The sequence below is a fragment of the Chelonia mydas genome, chromosome 7 (genome assembly GCF_015237465.2).
Source record: "Chelonia mydas isolate rCheMyd1 chromosome 7, rCheMyd1.pri.v2, whole genome shotgun sequence".
Classification (NCBI taxonomy): Eukaryota; Metazoa; Chordata; order Testudines; family Cheloniidae; genus Chelonia; species Chelonia mydas.
This window is the reverse complement of record NC_057853.1, coordinates 80,138,042-80,154,587: the sequence shown is the minus strand read 5'-3', so window position 1 is coordinate 80,154,587 and position 16,546 is coordinate 80,138,042. Positions and strand designations below refer to the sequence as shown.

General features: G+C 43.8%; 1 protein-coding gene across 3 annotated transcripts in view; it reads right to left on the bottom strand.

Moving 5' to 3' along the window:
* Positions 1 to 16,546, bottom strand: part of TET1 (tet methylcytosine dioxygenase 1) — a 116,057-nt gene that overhangs the window by 60,616 nt on the left and 38,895 nt on the right. The gene's annotated exons all lie outside the window — the stretch shown is intronic.

Below are 16,546 nucleotides of genomic sequence, written 5' to 3'. Positions count from 1 at the left end.
GCCCTCCCATATGTATTTCAAAGTCTCCTCGCTGTGTAAGTTTCAAAAAGACATGCTAATTTCACTCTCCCTTAACTACTGTAAGGGAATAGATACATTATCTGCTCCACCTGCATGAGGAATAATAATAGGAGAAATCTGCTCCTAAATATGTTCACAGGAGCGTGAATTTCTGAGGAAATGGTCCTCTAACAGTTTGGTTAGCTAGTTTTTATCATCTCCCCTAAAACAGTGTATCCTGTTCATTTTTAATGCAACTCCTCTGAGTAAATATATATATATTCTGATCTTAATAAATAATAACAACAATGAGCTCTAATACAGCTTAAAGGTTAGAGTATCCTCTCAGTCTCACTGTTAGAAAGAAGCTATATTATAAATGAAAGTTTGCCAAGGATTCTGGATAAATTGCATACACTGGGCCAGGTTCTCTGGTTTGCTGTAGCCTTGTAGGTAATGCAAAGTAACCTTAAGCTGGTGGAAGATAGCCAGTGAAGATTGCCTACCGCTGCACAGGAGGATAAGTCTCTGCTAACCGCTCCCTACCCTGGCATCAGAGGAAGGAAGGTGTGCGTCTGGGTGTATGTGGGATGAGGAGGGTGCATAGCTGAGCAGAGCTCCACTATGTCTGTTTCACAACTGGCGTAAGGCCTGTGAGGGACCTTGTACCAGGGATGTAAATTTGGGCTGCTATTGTGAAGTCCTCAGACAGCGCCAAATCAGGGAGCTTCAACTGTATTGAGGCCCTTACCTTTACTGTAATATACCTTTATTGCCTGTACTCCTCCTGAAAATGCTGAACTTTATATAATTTATCTCAACCACAGGGGGAAGAATGGCCTGGGTAATTGTAATTATATTATCGGCAATATTTTCACATTAATCTTCAATTTAGAAAGGGCTTCAAAGTCCTCACATAACAGTTAGATTGTGGTTTTGAAGCCATAGTCACAGCTGGGGAAGGTGTGGGCTCTCTATATCAATGGGAATCTCTCCCATATCTTCTCCCATCCAAAGCAATTCTGGTTGATACAGTCAAAATTCTTTCAAGAGCATATACCAGAGCAGCCACTTGTACACAATTTATCTAGGTTTAATGTGTTCCCTTGTACACTAGCTCCACTCCACTCACCCATGTGGCACTTCCTTCCCCCTTCAAGGTGTTGGGCTCATGCTTGACTTTCCCAGCCTTTACACTCAGACAGTGCAAAGACTAGGATTGTGACTATTCTCTGTGAAGGGGCACAAGGGATTAAGGCTTGTTCCATCCCTTGCCCTACTTGCGAATCCATGCAGGGTCAGCCACAGGCAGACTCAAATAAAGCAAAAACACTAGCTGTACACACTGACCAAAATGCTACTTTCCACTGAGATAGCACAGGATCACACTGCAACACTGAACAACACAAGAGTGAGTGCAAAAACTCAATTTGTACATAATTAGTTACAGAGATGTGGAAAAATAAAAAAACAATGTTAACCCCTCCGCAAAACAACCTACCAAATTAAAGTCATTTAGGCCCAGTCTATACCAGTCCACATTAGTGCAAAGCTCCAGTGAAGATCCACTACATCAGTGTACAACAGGACTTGTACTGCTGCTATTTACCCCAGTAAGCTATGGAAAAGAGGGAGCAAAGTGAGGAAGGGCCAGGTTTACAGTATACATACATAATCAAACTGTGGAATTTACTGTTACCAGAAATTATTGAACAGTTTTGAGAATTCAAAAAATGATATTGATATGAATAAGTATGCACTAATTTATCCTCACTAGATATTTAGGTCAAAAGTTACAAGGAAGCACCTTTATGCTCCAGTACTTAAGGTGTATATTTACAGGGATTAGGAATTATTTATGATATAGGTGTATTTACGGGGTGTTTCTGACTTCCCCTAAACCATCAAATACAGGCCACTACAAGAGGAAGAATTCTGGAAAGAATTCTGAGCAATGATTTGCTTCACTATGGAAGATCTTATGTATTTATAACAGAGTAAATAATGGTGAACAATATAAACAGATTAAGAAGGATTTGGTTCTTTTAATTGATTGAGCTAGCCTGAGATAGCAAATCCTTCTGAATTATTAGTGGAGCTATCTTCAAAACAGTGTAAGGATATTAGTTCAATAAAAGATACGGTTGACTTTTAATAGTTCTCCAGAACTCCAGTAAATCTATGATTAGATATTAAAATTCTATTCACTAGTTTTTCTAACTTAATTGGCATAAATTGTTTCTGACGTCTGTAAAGAAATCTGTTTCCACAACTATTCGGTCATCGCTCCAACAAACCAGCCAATTTTCCATATCTTCATAACATGAAATTCAATATATCTCCTGTCTTCGAGATTCAGTTTCTGATCATATTTTGTCTTTAAACAATTCCCTTTCTTCTCTTCCTCCATACTTGCAGGTGGAGAGTTGACCAGTGAATATAAAGAATATGGAATCTTCAGTGGATTAGGGTAAAAGTTTATGATTTATCATTTTAGCTTTCCTTTTTTATCTTATTACGATTAACTTGTATTACAGTATTGTCCTGAATCATAGCCAACTTCAGAGCTCCATTTTGTTAGGTGCTGTACCTACACATAGTAACAGAGTCCTTGCCTTAAAGAGCTTGCAATCTAACAGACAAAACATACAAAAAGTCTTGACATTTTATTATGGAACTCTATGCTCTACAAAGTTTTCTTCTATCCCCTATTTATAGTATTGTATGTCAGAACCCCAGGCATAATCATAGTTCTTGAGACAGCTCTTTCCTGGAGCTCTAACAGCCATAACCCATTCTAAAAGGGACAAGGAAGAGTGGAGTGGAGGCAGAACTATGGTCTGCACAATCCTTGATAGGAAAATGCCCCGCCGTGATGCAGTTCCACTCCACCAATTACTTACAGCTGTTCCTGAATAACAAAACTGACCTGCAAAACCTCTCTCCTCCCTTCCTTTGTTGTTAGTACAGGATTTCTCCAGCTATTTCTGTTACTTTTAGACTCCTCTATGTAAAGCAGACTTTTTGTTACATTCTCAGTAATGCTGCTCAGATATTATGATTACAGTTTTGCTTTGCTTTCTTTCAGAGCACCACTAAAATGTCTCAGAAAGTATTTCTTCAAATAGAGGAAATTAACATTCTCCAACACAAATAGTCTTGAAAGACATTATACAATGGAATTCTTCAAACTTTCCATATCAAATACTATCATTTTCATCTTCTCCCATTGAATTCTATAACGGGCAGTGTCTTGTCTGCCTAACATGACCTGGATCAGCTATAGTAAGTTTATTTAACATTTAGTGTTATATAAATTATGCTTTAATCTCATAATTTATGCTGCGTGACAGTTAGCTTGTGAAAGGAGATAGCTCCTTTTACTTAGTAATGAAACATTCTCTTCCAAAAAGTGATGAAGGCTATCAATAGGGCTGATTAAACTTTTTGTGAATGTCTTAGATACCTCCAGCTAGTTTTACATAGTCAAAGTGGGGCAGAAAACCTTTAATTAAATGCACATCAGTGTTTCTGTGACAGCAGATAGGAAAGGAAACAAGAAGTGATATCAAAGATACGATGCCCTTTATCAAGAGGGTATTCCATGACACCGGGGACAGAAGGAGGAAGAACTTAGTACAGTGCACACAAACTTCCTAAAACTAAAATGATAGGCTAAAAGAAGTCCTTTTTTGTTATTTCTCATGAGACTATAGCCACAGACTGCCCTCAGAAAAGATGGCTGCTGTTTCATTAAAAGCTTAGTATGTGGGGGAAGTGAGGATGTCCCTAGTAAAGATGGCCAACCATTGCCTATTGTTTTTGTTGGAAATGAAGCCAGCGGGCTACTATGAAAGATGGCTGCCCTGTATGCTATATGTTTAGAAAAGTTTACTGGAAAGACTGACTATGACAATGTCAGAAAATCTCCACATATCAAAGTTTGCAATGGAAAACCTGTAAATGATGCTACTGGAGCTAACTTAGGGTATACACTAGAAATGCTGCAGTGACGCAGTTGCAGTGCTGTAGCACAGATACTTACTACAGGGACAAAAGGGGTTCCATCACTGTAGTAAACCCATCTCTCCAAGAGGTGGTAGCTAGATCAATGGAACAATTCTTCCATCGACCTACTGGTGTCTACACCAGGGCTTAGATCAGCTTCATTACATCACACAGAGTTTAAAATTTTTCACAGCTTTGAGCAATGTAGTTAAGCCAACCTAACTTTGCAGCATACACCAGCCCTAAAATGCCAATGCTCATAATTTAAGATTGATATTGCTGTGGACTCAAAGAGTATTTTACAAAGATCTTACAAGGAAAATTCTGTCCTCACACTTGTTTTATAAAACAGAAATTACAAGAAAAAAGTTCACTTTTTGGTACCATTTCACAGTTGTCTGTAGCTTTATTTTGCTAACCCAATTTCACATTGTCACATAAGCAGCTAATAACATGGATTTAAACTCTATACTTAGCCAATAAATGTTAAGTGGTCTAATTGTTTTAGGAATTCTAGGAGTGATACACTGACCAAGTTCTCTGTGACACAGAAAATAACAGGTTTAAAATTCTTTACAGTTCACTAATTCTGCTTATGGGCTACCTCCATGCAAAACCCCAGCAGCTTCTTCAAGACTCTTTAGTGTATATGGGCGCAAGCCAACGCACACTGAAATCAACAGACGGGATTCATGGGAGGTGGATTATACATAAAAGAGTTATACTCACAAGATAGGTATCAGATACTCACAGAGCATGATGCTGCATCCACTGAAGTTAGTGACTACAGTGGTTCAGGATCAGGCCCAGAGTGAACTGCTCATGATCAACCTATACAGAAAATCAATCAGCAAAATATTTCACATACATTAATTACAGTAAATCTTGATTTGCCATCAGACAAGGCTAAATTAACCGAGTAAATCATTTGGTATGAATGATTCACTCAGCTCTTCTTGTCACAAACACTGATAAGATAATGGAACCAATTGTGTTCACTTCATATACCAATGGCCTGCAATAGAAAATGTGCAGTAATGTGATGTTGCTTCTACTCTACAATTGGGCTAGCCATTCATACAAACAAGGACAAAACAATTCAGAATGACTAAGACCAGGAATACTGGCATTAAATGCTTTATCAATTCAGTATGAAGAAATGTAAGGTAATGACATTAAGTACAAAAAAGCAACTAAAAGGGAGGCATTCACCTTGTCAATATGGCACAGAACAAGGAGATAGTAGCTGATCACATATTTATCACACATACAATTTTGAAATCTTAGGCAAAATTCTGACCTGGAGTATGTAATAAGCCAACACAATTTGATGATGAATAAACAGAAGTCACAAAAATGCAAGTCTGTGGAAGTTATTCTGTCAGTGTATAAGAATATAATGAGCCCAATGTTTACATTGCTTCATGCAGTTTAGCTCATTTGATTATAAAAACAGTATTACAGGTACTGCTGACAGCAGCCAAAGTGCTAACAGAATTTAAAGGGGGAAATTATGGTTTTACTGAAGTCAATAGGAAATGGAAACTCCTTATTCTTGTCCACTCAGAATTAAATATGATCTATTTGTAAATTTGTAAATTTAGTTTTCTCTCATCACATTCACAACATTATTTGCTTCATAGTGAGTGACGGTACTTTGTGACTGTGATTGGTGGAGAACAGTGCAAACACTTCCTATAAACAGACAAATTTTACAACAAAATTTCTTCTGCCATGCTCAAATCCCAAATGTAGCCACTTTCCATGAACATTTGCATTGAGAATATAAATTGTAAATTCTGACACACAGGCCATGTCTACACTACGAAAGTACTCTGATTTTACAGAAGTCAATTTTTGGGAACAGACTGTATAAAGTCGAGTGCATACGTCCACACTAAGCACATTAATTCGGTGGTGTGTGTCCACAGTACCGTGGCAAGCGTCAACATTCCGAGAGGTGCACTGTGAGTAGCTATCCCACAGTCCCTGCAGTCCCCGCTGCCCATTGGAATTCTGGGCTGAGCTCCCAATGCCTGATGGGGCCAAAAATTTGTCGAGGGTGATTATGGGTAAATGTCGTCACTCAACCCTCCCTCCATGAAAGCAATGGCAGACAATCATTTCACGCCCTTTTCCCTGGATTGTTGCGCAGACGCCATAGCACAGCAGGCATGGAGCCCATTCAGCTCACCACAGCAGTTATGACCATTATAAACACCTTGCGCATTATCGTGCAGTTTATGCAGAACCAGAACCTGAAAAACCAGGCAAGGAGGCGACGGAAGCACGGTGATAAGGACATGAACACAGATTTCTCTAAAACCGCGGTCCCCAGCAATTTGGAGATCATGGTGTTACTGGGGCAGGCTCATGCCGTGGAACGCCGATTCTGGGCCTGGGAAACAAGCACAGAGTCATGAGGCTGCACAATGTTGCAGGTCTGGGATGATTCCCAGTGGCTCCGAAACTTTCGCATGCGTAAGGGCACTTTCATGGAACTTTGTGACTTGCTTTCCCCTGCCCTGAAGCGCAAGAATACCAAGATGAAAGCAGCCCTCACAGTTCATAAGCGAGTGGCAATAGCCCTGTGGAAGCTTGCAATGCCAGACAGCTACTGGTCAGTCGGTAATCAATTTGGAGTGGGTAAATCTACTGTGGAGGTTGCTGTAATGGAAGCAGCCAACGCAATCATTGAGCTGCTGCTATCAAAGGTAGTGACTCTGGGAAATGTGCAGATCATAGTAGATGGCTTTGCTCCAATGGGATTCCCTAACTGTGGTGGGGCAAAAGATGGAACACATATCTCTATCTTGGGACCGGAGCACCAGGGCAGCCAGTACATAAATCGCAAGGGGTACTTTTCAGTGGTGCTGCAAGCACTGGTGGATCACAAGGGATGTTTCACCAACATCAACGTGGGAAAAGTTCATGACGCTCACATCTTCAGGAACTCTGGTCTGTGCATCTGGATGTTTAAAGGGTCGCTGGCGCAGTTTACTGATTCGCTCAGACCTCAGTGAAACCAATATCCCATTGTTATTGCTGCTTGCTGTGTGCTCCACAATCTCTGTGAGAATAAGGGGGAGACGTTTATGGTGGGGTGGGAGGTTGATGCAAATTGCCTGGCTGCTGAATACGCGCAGCCAGACACCAGGGCGGTTAGAAGAGCACAGCAGGAGGCGCTGCGCATCAGAGAAGCTTTGAAAACCAGTTTCATAACTGGCCAGAGTACTGTGTGACACTTCTGTTTGTTTCTCCTTGATGAAAACCTGCCCCCTTGGTTGACTCTAAATTCTCTGTAAGCCACCCGCCCTCCCCCCTTCGATCACAGCTTGCTTGCAGGGAAATAAAGTCACTATCATTTAAAAAACATGTATTCTTTATTAATTGATTATAAAAATAGGGAGATGACTCACAAGGTAGCCTGGGGTGGGGTGTGGAATGAGGGAAGGAAAAGGCCACTTCAAAACTTGTTGAATGACAACCTTCTGTTGCTTGGGCTGTCCACTGGGGTGGAGTGGTTGGGTGCCCGGAGCCTCCCGCCCTGCATTCTTTGGCGTCTGGGTGAGGAGGCTATGGAACTTGGGGAGGAGGGAGGGCGGTTAAACAGGGGCTGCAGCAGCAGTCTGTGATCCTGCTGCCGTTCATGAACCTCCACAAGGTGCCAGAGCATGTCTGTTTGATCCTGCAGTAGCCCCAGCGTTGCCTCATGCCTCCTCTGATCTTCCTGCCGCCACCTCTCCTCACGTTCATCGGCCACTTTCCTGTACTCTGCTATTGTGTCCCTCCACACATTCTCCTGAGTTTTGTCAGTGCCGGACGACTGCATGAGCTCAGAGAACATTTCATTGCGTGTGCGTTTTTTTCACAGCCTTATCTGAGATAGCCTTTGGGACGGAGGAGGGAGGCTTGAAACATTTGCAGCTTCTGGAGGAAACAAAGGGAGTGACGTATTTTAAAAGATACATTTTACAGAACAATGGCTATACTCTTCCACGGTGAACAACACTATTCACATTATATAGCACATGTGATTTTTGGTACAAGGTCGCATTTTGCATCTTATATCGAGTGCCTGTGGCTTTGGTGTTGGAGATCACACACGCAATGCCGGGCAACAGAATTCGGCTTGCAGGCGGCCATGCTAAGCCATAGACTTTCAGCTTCTGCAACCTTCATAACAGCAGCGCCCTCCTCTCCCATACCAAGCAAAGCACGCTGAGTTAGCCATTTAGTGCTGCGGTTTTCCTGTTAACGTGCAGCAGCAGAAATCAAACTAACGCCCCCACTCATCCAATTCTCTGGGATGATCGCTTTACCCTCCCCCCCACTGCATGGCTGGTATCAGGGAAGATCCCTGCTCGCCAAACATGAACAGCTCAGCGCCAATGCGCCCCCCCACTGCATGGGTAACTGTGGGGAGGATTTCTTTTCAGCCACAGGCAAACAGCCCAGCAGGAACGGCCACCTCTGAATGTCCCCTTAATTAAATTCCCCTATTTCAACCAGGTTACCATGAACGATATCACTCTCCTGAAGATAACACAGAGAGATAAAGAACAGATGTTGTTTGAATGCCAGCAAACACCGGGACCATACGCTGCCAGGCTTTGTCATGCAGTGATACCAGATTACTTGCTACTAGCATGGCGTAGTAAAGTGTCCTACCAAGGAAGACGGAATAAGGCTGCTTTTCCCAGAAAACTTCTGCAAAGGCTTTTAGAGTACCTCCAGGAGAGCTTCATGGAGATGTCCCTGGAGGATTTCCGCTCCGTCCCTAGACATGTTAACAGTCTTTTCCAGTAGCTGTACTGGCCACGAATGTATCCCAAGTCCTCAGGGCTACTTACTCATTAAAAAACACTTGCTTTTATAACACGTATTATATTTTAAAAGGTACACTCACCAGAGGTCCCTTCTCCGGCTTCGTTGGGTTGGGAGGGTATTTCAGTCAGGGTGATAAAAAGATCCTGGCTGTCGGGGAGAATGGTGTGCTGTGAGTACACCTCAAGCTCGTCCTCCTCCTCCTCCTCATCTTCCCTGTCCGCAAAATCCTCAGGCATGGCGGAGAGTACCCCATCATCGTAGTCCACGGACAGGGGTGGGGTAGTGGTGGCGGCCCCCCCTAGAATTGCATGCAGCTCAGCGTAGAAGCGGCATGTCTGGGGCTCTGTCCCGGAGCATCCGTTTGATTCTTTGGTTTTCTGGTGCGCTTGTCTGAGCTCCTTAAGTTTCAAGCGGCACTGTGTTGCGTCCCTGCTGTAGCCTCTGTCCCTCATGCCCTCGGAGATTTTTTGAAATGTTTTGGGATTTCATCTTTTGGAACGTAGTTCTGATAGCTTGGATTCCTCTCCCCATATAGCAATCAGATCCAATACCTCCCGTTCGGTCCATGCTAGAGCTCTTTTTTGATTCTGGAACTGCATGGTCACCTGTGCTGATGAGCTCTGCATGGTCAAACAGGAAATGAGATTCAAAAGTTCCCGGGGCTTTTCCTGTACACCTGGCCAGTGCATCCAAGTTCAGAATGCTGTCCAGAGCGGTCACAATGGTGCACTGTGGGATAGCTCCCGGAGGCCAATACCTTCGAATTGCGTCCACACTAACCCTAATTCGAAATGGCAATGTCGATTTCAGCGTTAATCCCCTCACTGGGGAGGAGTACAGAAATCGGTTTTAAGAGCCCTTTCTGTCAAAAAAAAATGGCTTCGTTGTGTGGACAGGTGCAGGGTTAATTTGATTTAACGCTGCTAAATCCGACATAAACTCGTAGTGTAGACCAGGCCTAAGTATCTGAACTGAAAACAGTATATTTTATATGGGACGGAACTCTACTTAATAATAGAGGGAAGAGGTTCCTAAAATCGCTCTCCAGAACCTTTGCACAGTGTCAGTTAAACTAGCCAGACAAGGATCAGAACGCTCTCATACTAACTAGAGCCAAAAGCTGAACCCCACACTTAAAGAGTTCACTATTGCACCACATAATACTCACTGGTTTTACAGATTAGGAAGTATTGCATTATACAATAATTAGGGCTGTCAATTAACTCAAGCGTACTGTGCTCACTTTATATTACAATATCTGTACCGTAAAAAAGACAAACAAAAAAATAGCATTTTTCAATTCACCTCATACAAGTACTATAATGCAATCTCTTTTTCGTGAAAGTGCAACTTCTAAATGTAAAACAAAACAATGTAAAACTTTAAAGCCTACAAGTCCACTCACTTCTACTTCTTGTTCAGCCAATCGCTAAGACAAACAAGTTTGTTTACATTTATGGGAGATAATGCTGCCTGCTTCTTATTTACAATGTTATCTGAAAGTGAGAACAGGCGTTCGCATGGCACTGTTGAAGTTGGTGTTGCAAGGTATTTACATGCCAGATGTGCTAAACATCCATATGCCCCCTCACGCTTTGATCACCATTCCACTGTGTACTTTGTATTCTGTGTTGTAACTGAAATCAATATATTTGAAAATGTAGAAAACATCCAAAATATGTAAATAAATAGTATTCTATTATTTAACAGTGTAAGTAAATTTAAATTAAATTAAATTAATAACTATTTTTTTTAATCGTTTGACAGCCCTCGTTGATATGAAAGATCAATTCCTGTGGGGTCCATTTCCCCTAAGCTGTGAGATTTGGAAGCGTGCGTCCCAGCCTATCAGGGAGACATCTGTAGTAATGATCCTCGTGGGAGTAGGCTGCAAGAATGGAACTCCCCCACACACCTTTTGTGGATCCTTCCATTAGTTTAGAGAATCAAGGACCTTCCAAGGTACGGATGCCTGCCTGGATAAACTGTGGTTGTTGGGAGTGTAGACAGTTCTCAGTCATTCCTGAAGACACCAGGAATGTAGTCTTGCTAAGGGTGTCACAAATGTACTGGCTGCCATATGGCCCAGAAATTTCAGGCAAGCCTTGTGTTGTTTGTGGGCTCTGTTGTATTGCTGAAATGAGGCTGGACATCGTGGCAAATCTGTCCTTTGGCAAATATGTTCTGGCAGGAAGAGTCCAGAGTGGCCCCAATGAAGTCTATTCGCTCAGCGCGTGTGAGGGTAGACTTTTCCTTGTTGATGCAAAGGCCGAGTGAGTGGAACAGAGAGAGGGCCATGCTGGTTGCTATCTGTACCTCAAGAAATGAGCAACTTTTCAGGAGCCATTCATTCAGTAGGGAAAGATAATTATTCCCATCTGGCAAAGATGGGATGTGGGAGCCAAGAAAACTTTGGTAAAGACCCTTGGGGAGGTGGAAAAACCAAAAGGTAGGACGTGATACCGTTAGTGGTCCCGGCCAATCACAAAACATAGGAAACATCTGTGCAAAGGGTGTATGGTGATATGAAAATAAGTGTCCTGAAGATTGAGGTGACAAACCAATCTCCCAGATCCAGAGAGGGAATTATCACTGCTAGGGTTACCATCCTGAAGCACTGAGAGCCAGGGCCGGATTAACTTTTTGTGGGCCTGGCGCCAAACATATTTGTGGGCCCCCCTGGGGAATGAAGGAGCCAGGGGCAAGAGCACAGCGAGCAGGGTGAATTTGATTTAAATCATGATTTAAATCACTACTCAGGAAGACTTGATTTAATCATGTTTTTTTTACATAAAAGTGCATTCTTGTTGGTTGTTATAACCTTAATACATATTCTTCACAACTCAGAGATAGATGTAGGTTTCATTTTTAGAAGGTACACTATATATTTTTAAACAGTGATTTATTTTGAAAACTTTTCAGATGAGTTTTACAGATATATCAGAAAATGAATGATTGTTTGATTATTTCATTTTGAAACTTTGCACTTTTAGAGACAGGTAAGGAATTGACTCTGTGTACACAAACTTGCAGAGGGACAATAGAGTTGAGGTCTGTTATTTCTCACCTCTATATATTATTTATTTATTTTAAAACATTTTTGCTTTTAACAAGCATGTTACCTTTGGAGACACAAATCCACAGTTTGAGAACTGCAAACTAAGCATCTCTAATGGTACCTTCTAGACTGAGCACCGAGTCCCATTGGGTAGATAGAAAGATTAATCTAAATCTATACAGAAGCCTGTGGAACCCCATACGATTGGGTCCCTAATCCATGAACTATTAGAACTCATTTACATAATTTTTTTAAACATTACATGAATATATTGTCTCATTCTATAGAATCATAATTTATAATCCCTATTCCATGATGAGATTTAATGTATCTTTAAATAGGTTTTTTCCTCAAAAAGCATTTTACCAAAAAAATCCTATTTAAATAAAAAAAAGATTTTTTGATTTTTTTTTTTTAAATCATGTATTTTTATCCACCCTGACAGCAGGGCATGGTTGGGGGGGGGGGGGGGGGAATTAGTCCCCAGATGAAGTGAGGCAGGGGCCGGGGCAAGATGAGCACAGTGGGGCATGGGGCGGGGGGAGGATTAGTCCCTGCTGACTGGAGCAAGGCAGGGGCCGGGAGCAAAAGCACAGCGGGGTGGAAGCTACGGTTGGTCCCTGGAGCAAGGGAGGGGCTGGGGGTAAACTGCAAGCATAGCAGGGCTGGGGAGGGGATAAGCAGGATCCCACCCCCGTCCCTACCCACACAGAGCAGGTACCTACCTTCTCGCTGGTTCTAACCCATTCTCTTCATCTCTCTCTGCACTGAGCTGCCCCTCCTCCAGTATGATGAAGTGGGAATGTTCTTAATGTTTTCTCTGAATACTGTGTGGGTGCCTCAGTTTCCCCTATGCATTTCTTAAGTATCTAGGTGGTGGGATAAGGGTGTGTGATTGCTGCAGAGCGCTAGGCAGGTGTGATGCTGTCTTCACAGAGAATGGCTGACAGGAATGCAGGGTCTGGCCAGGAGTTAGGGTGCGGGAGGGGGCTCAGGGTTGGGGCAGGAGGTTGGGGTGTGGATTGCTTACCTGGAGCAGCTCCTGTTTGGTGCAAGGGGTGCAGGTGGGAATGGAGGGGGTGCAGGAGCTCCCATTTGGTGCTCAGGGTGGGGGTGGGGATGTGGGCGGAGGTTTCAGGAGTCAGGGCATGGGGTGTGGGGGAGCTGGGGATGTGTGGGGGGTGCAAAAGTCAGGGCTGGGGTTGTGGGGGTATGTGAGGGGCGTGCAGGAGTCAGGGCTGGAGTCGTGGGGGTGCGTGGTGGGGGGAAGAAGGAGTCAGGGCAGGAGGCTGCAGGTGTGTGAGGGGGGTGCAGGAGTCAGGGCAGGGGATGTGGGCTGGGGTCGTGGGGGTGCTCCCAGTCCTGAGCGGCTCACGGCAGGGGGTTGGAGGGGGTGTGCCCTGATTCCACCCCCTTCCCCAAGGCCCCACCAAGCCTCTTCTCCACCTCCTCCCCCGAGTGGCGAGCTACCTACGGCCCCGCTCCTCACCCTCCCTCGTGCTGGCAAACAGCTGTTCGGCGGCGGGAGAAGTGCTGGGAGAGGCAGGGGCGGGAATGTAACATGCTTGGGGAAGGAGGGGGAGGAGCTTGGCTGCCGGCGGAGCCTGCCTTGCTGCAGCAGGAGTCCGCAGGACCAAGCTTCTGCCCACTGCCCCCGCAGGAGAGAGTGGGGGGCAGAGAAGAGTGGGCAAGGCCAGGGTCCCTTTGGAGCATGGGCCTGGCGCCATGGTAAACCCAGTACTGCTGAGAGCAGATAAAGGTGTTCAAGGTCCTGAGATCCAGAACTGGTCGCCCATTCACCCCCTCTCCCTGGATTTTCTTTGGGATGAGGAAGTATCAGGAATAGAACCCTTTTCTGACTAAATCTGGGGGAACACATTCGATCACTCACAGTGTTAGGAGGAATTGTATTTCCTGCTTCAAGAGAACCTTGTAAGAAGGGTACCTGAAGAGGGATGGGGTAGGTAGGGGCATGCAGTAAGGACAAGACCTGGATGGAATAACTGGTAGAAATCACCTCCAAGATCCACCTGTCTGAGGTGATGAGCCCCCAGGAAGATAGAAAATGAGAGCGATGGTCCCCATAAAGGTGGAGAGGGGAAAGGTGCAGCATAGGATCCAAACCAGGAGGGTGTTCATGACCCTCAACCAACGGTTCAAAACGGTTGTTTTGAGGATGTTGCTTTCTGGGAGTTCGCTGTAGAGCAGTGGTTCTCAAACTTTTGTACTGGTGACCCCCTTCACATAGCAAGCCTCTGAGTGCAACCTCCTTATAACACTTTTAAATACATTTAACACCATTATAAATGCTGGAGGCAAAGCAGGGTTGGGGTGGAGGCTGACAGCTCGGGACCCCCCCACATAATAACCTCACAACTCCCTGAGTGGTCCCAACTCCCAGTTTGAGAACCCCTGCTGTAGAGGTTGGTCCTTTCTTAGTGAACCTGGGCTTCTTCATAGAGAGTTCAGCTGTTTTCATGTGCTGGTAGTGGACTGTGCGAGACCATTGAGCCGCCTGTAATCTACTGTATTTTCCCTTTGCCGCAGGTGGCCCAGAGAGCATAGCGTCACCTGAGAATCTTTAAGAGAACGAAGTGACATGTGGCATCACTAAGGGCCCCTCAAAGGGAAGATCCTTGAGGGTAAGTAGGCTTACCCGAGGAGGTGAGCTAGTTCTGGTTGAGTGTGTCTCTTGGAATCCCTCAGCAATGATGATTCATGCTTTCCCATAATTCAAAGGTCCTAATGAAGCAGGAGCCTGGATGGTACTGGGGACTCTGGATAGAGACCCTCAGGAGTCAGTATGTCAGGTGGCTTTGGAGGCAGTACTGAAGTGTGATCGGTATGCCTTTAATGTCTGGCTACAGAAGATGATACTGATGACAGTTTTGGCTTGGCTCTGGAGTCCTTGTGTTTCAAAGGCACTGAATCTGGTGCCGATGCCAGTGCCACTCTGTTTACCTGATTGCTTCTGGGTATGCAGCGTAGTCTTCTTAGCTGGTCCTGTGGCCTTGGTACTGGAGGGGAGGGACCTTCAGCTGTACCCATGTAAGGACACTAGATCTCCTGAGACCCAGATCGATAGGGTGACTTTCCCATTCTCTTATTCCCATTCTGGAGAAAGGGTCTTTTCTTTTTTGAGGGTCCAGATGGTGTTGAAGGGCCCCCAGGATCTTTGTTTAACCTTGCAACAGAGATGGTTGCCAGGGCTTTCTGAGCAACTGGATCCAAAGTATAGGGGGTGAATCAGACCCCCACCCCAACCCCAAGTCTCACAGAGTGCTTTATCAACAGGAGTTTTAGTCTGTCCTCCCTCAGTTTCTTAAATCTGCTTTTAAAACCTGAGAAGATCTTACATTTGGAAAGGATGTGAGTCTGACCCTAGGCCAGTGGCCCTCAACCTTCCCAAACTACTGTACCCCTTTCAGGAGTCTGATTTGTCTTCAGTACTCCCAAGTTTCACCTCACTTTAAAACTACTTGCTTACAAAATCAGACATAAAAATACAAGTGTCACAGCACACTGTTACTGAAAAATTGCTTACTTTCTTATTTTTACCATATAATTGTAAAATAAATCGACTGGAATATAAATATTGGACTTATATTTCAGTACATAGTATACAGAGCAGTATAAACAAGTCACTGTCTAGATGAAAGCATAGTTTGTACTGAGTTTGCTAGTGCTTTTTACGTAGCATGCTGTAAAATTAGGCAAATATCTAGATGAGTTGATGTAATCCCTGGAAGATCTACGTGTACCCTAGGTATGCGTACCCCTGGTTGAGAACCACTGCCCCAGGCAGTAGAGGCAACTTGAATGTCCATTGTCATGGGGGGAAAAGACCTATGGCTGATTGGGCAGGGTTTGAAGCCCAGGGTGTTGGGCATAACCCATATACAAGGCTGCAGATCAAGGCCCAGACTGGGCAAAAGAAAAAGGGAAGGGAATGCCCACCCCACTCCTCAAAGCATAAACTGTGCTAAATAACAAAGAAAGAAACAAAGAAAAAGAAAGAAAATACCAAAGAAAAGAAAGGAAGATTAAGTGAGAGAGATAACAAGCTGCATAGTTAGGTAACAGACACTGCGACACTGTCTCAAGCCACAGGCAGTAGAGAAGTAACTGGAGGGACGGTGGGTCTGCCCCCTCCCTATATACCCTTGTATCCGAGCACAAGCGTGTTTAGGGTGCAGGGGCAGACCCACGGACACTGCTGATGAATGCACTTGCTGATGTGAAGTACCCACAGGGACACTATTCGAAAAAGAATATTTATTTTCCTCCATGAAAAGAACTTTACAATCTTTTTTGGGGTCCTCAATTCATTTAAAACAGATGAATTTTAAAACATTGCATGCTCATATAATAAGAAACACTTGCTGTGCTAAGTCTAAAAAAATGATTTGGTCATTCCAAAATTATAAGTAATATGCTCTTTACCATACAATACTGCTTATGCACAGTATATAAATCTCTACGTTTTTGTTGCACAGTCACAGTATTATTATATATACTTTATCTTCACCATTTCAGCTATGAAATTACTTTCTAAATCTACCTCTGATTACATAGTCCTGAATGTCGCAATGAAAATATTTCTAAAATCACCTCCATTAAGATTTCCAAAACCTAGTTGCAAGACTTCTG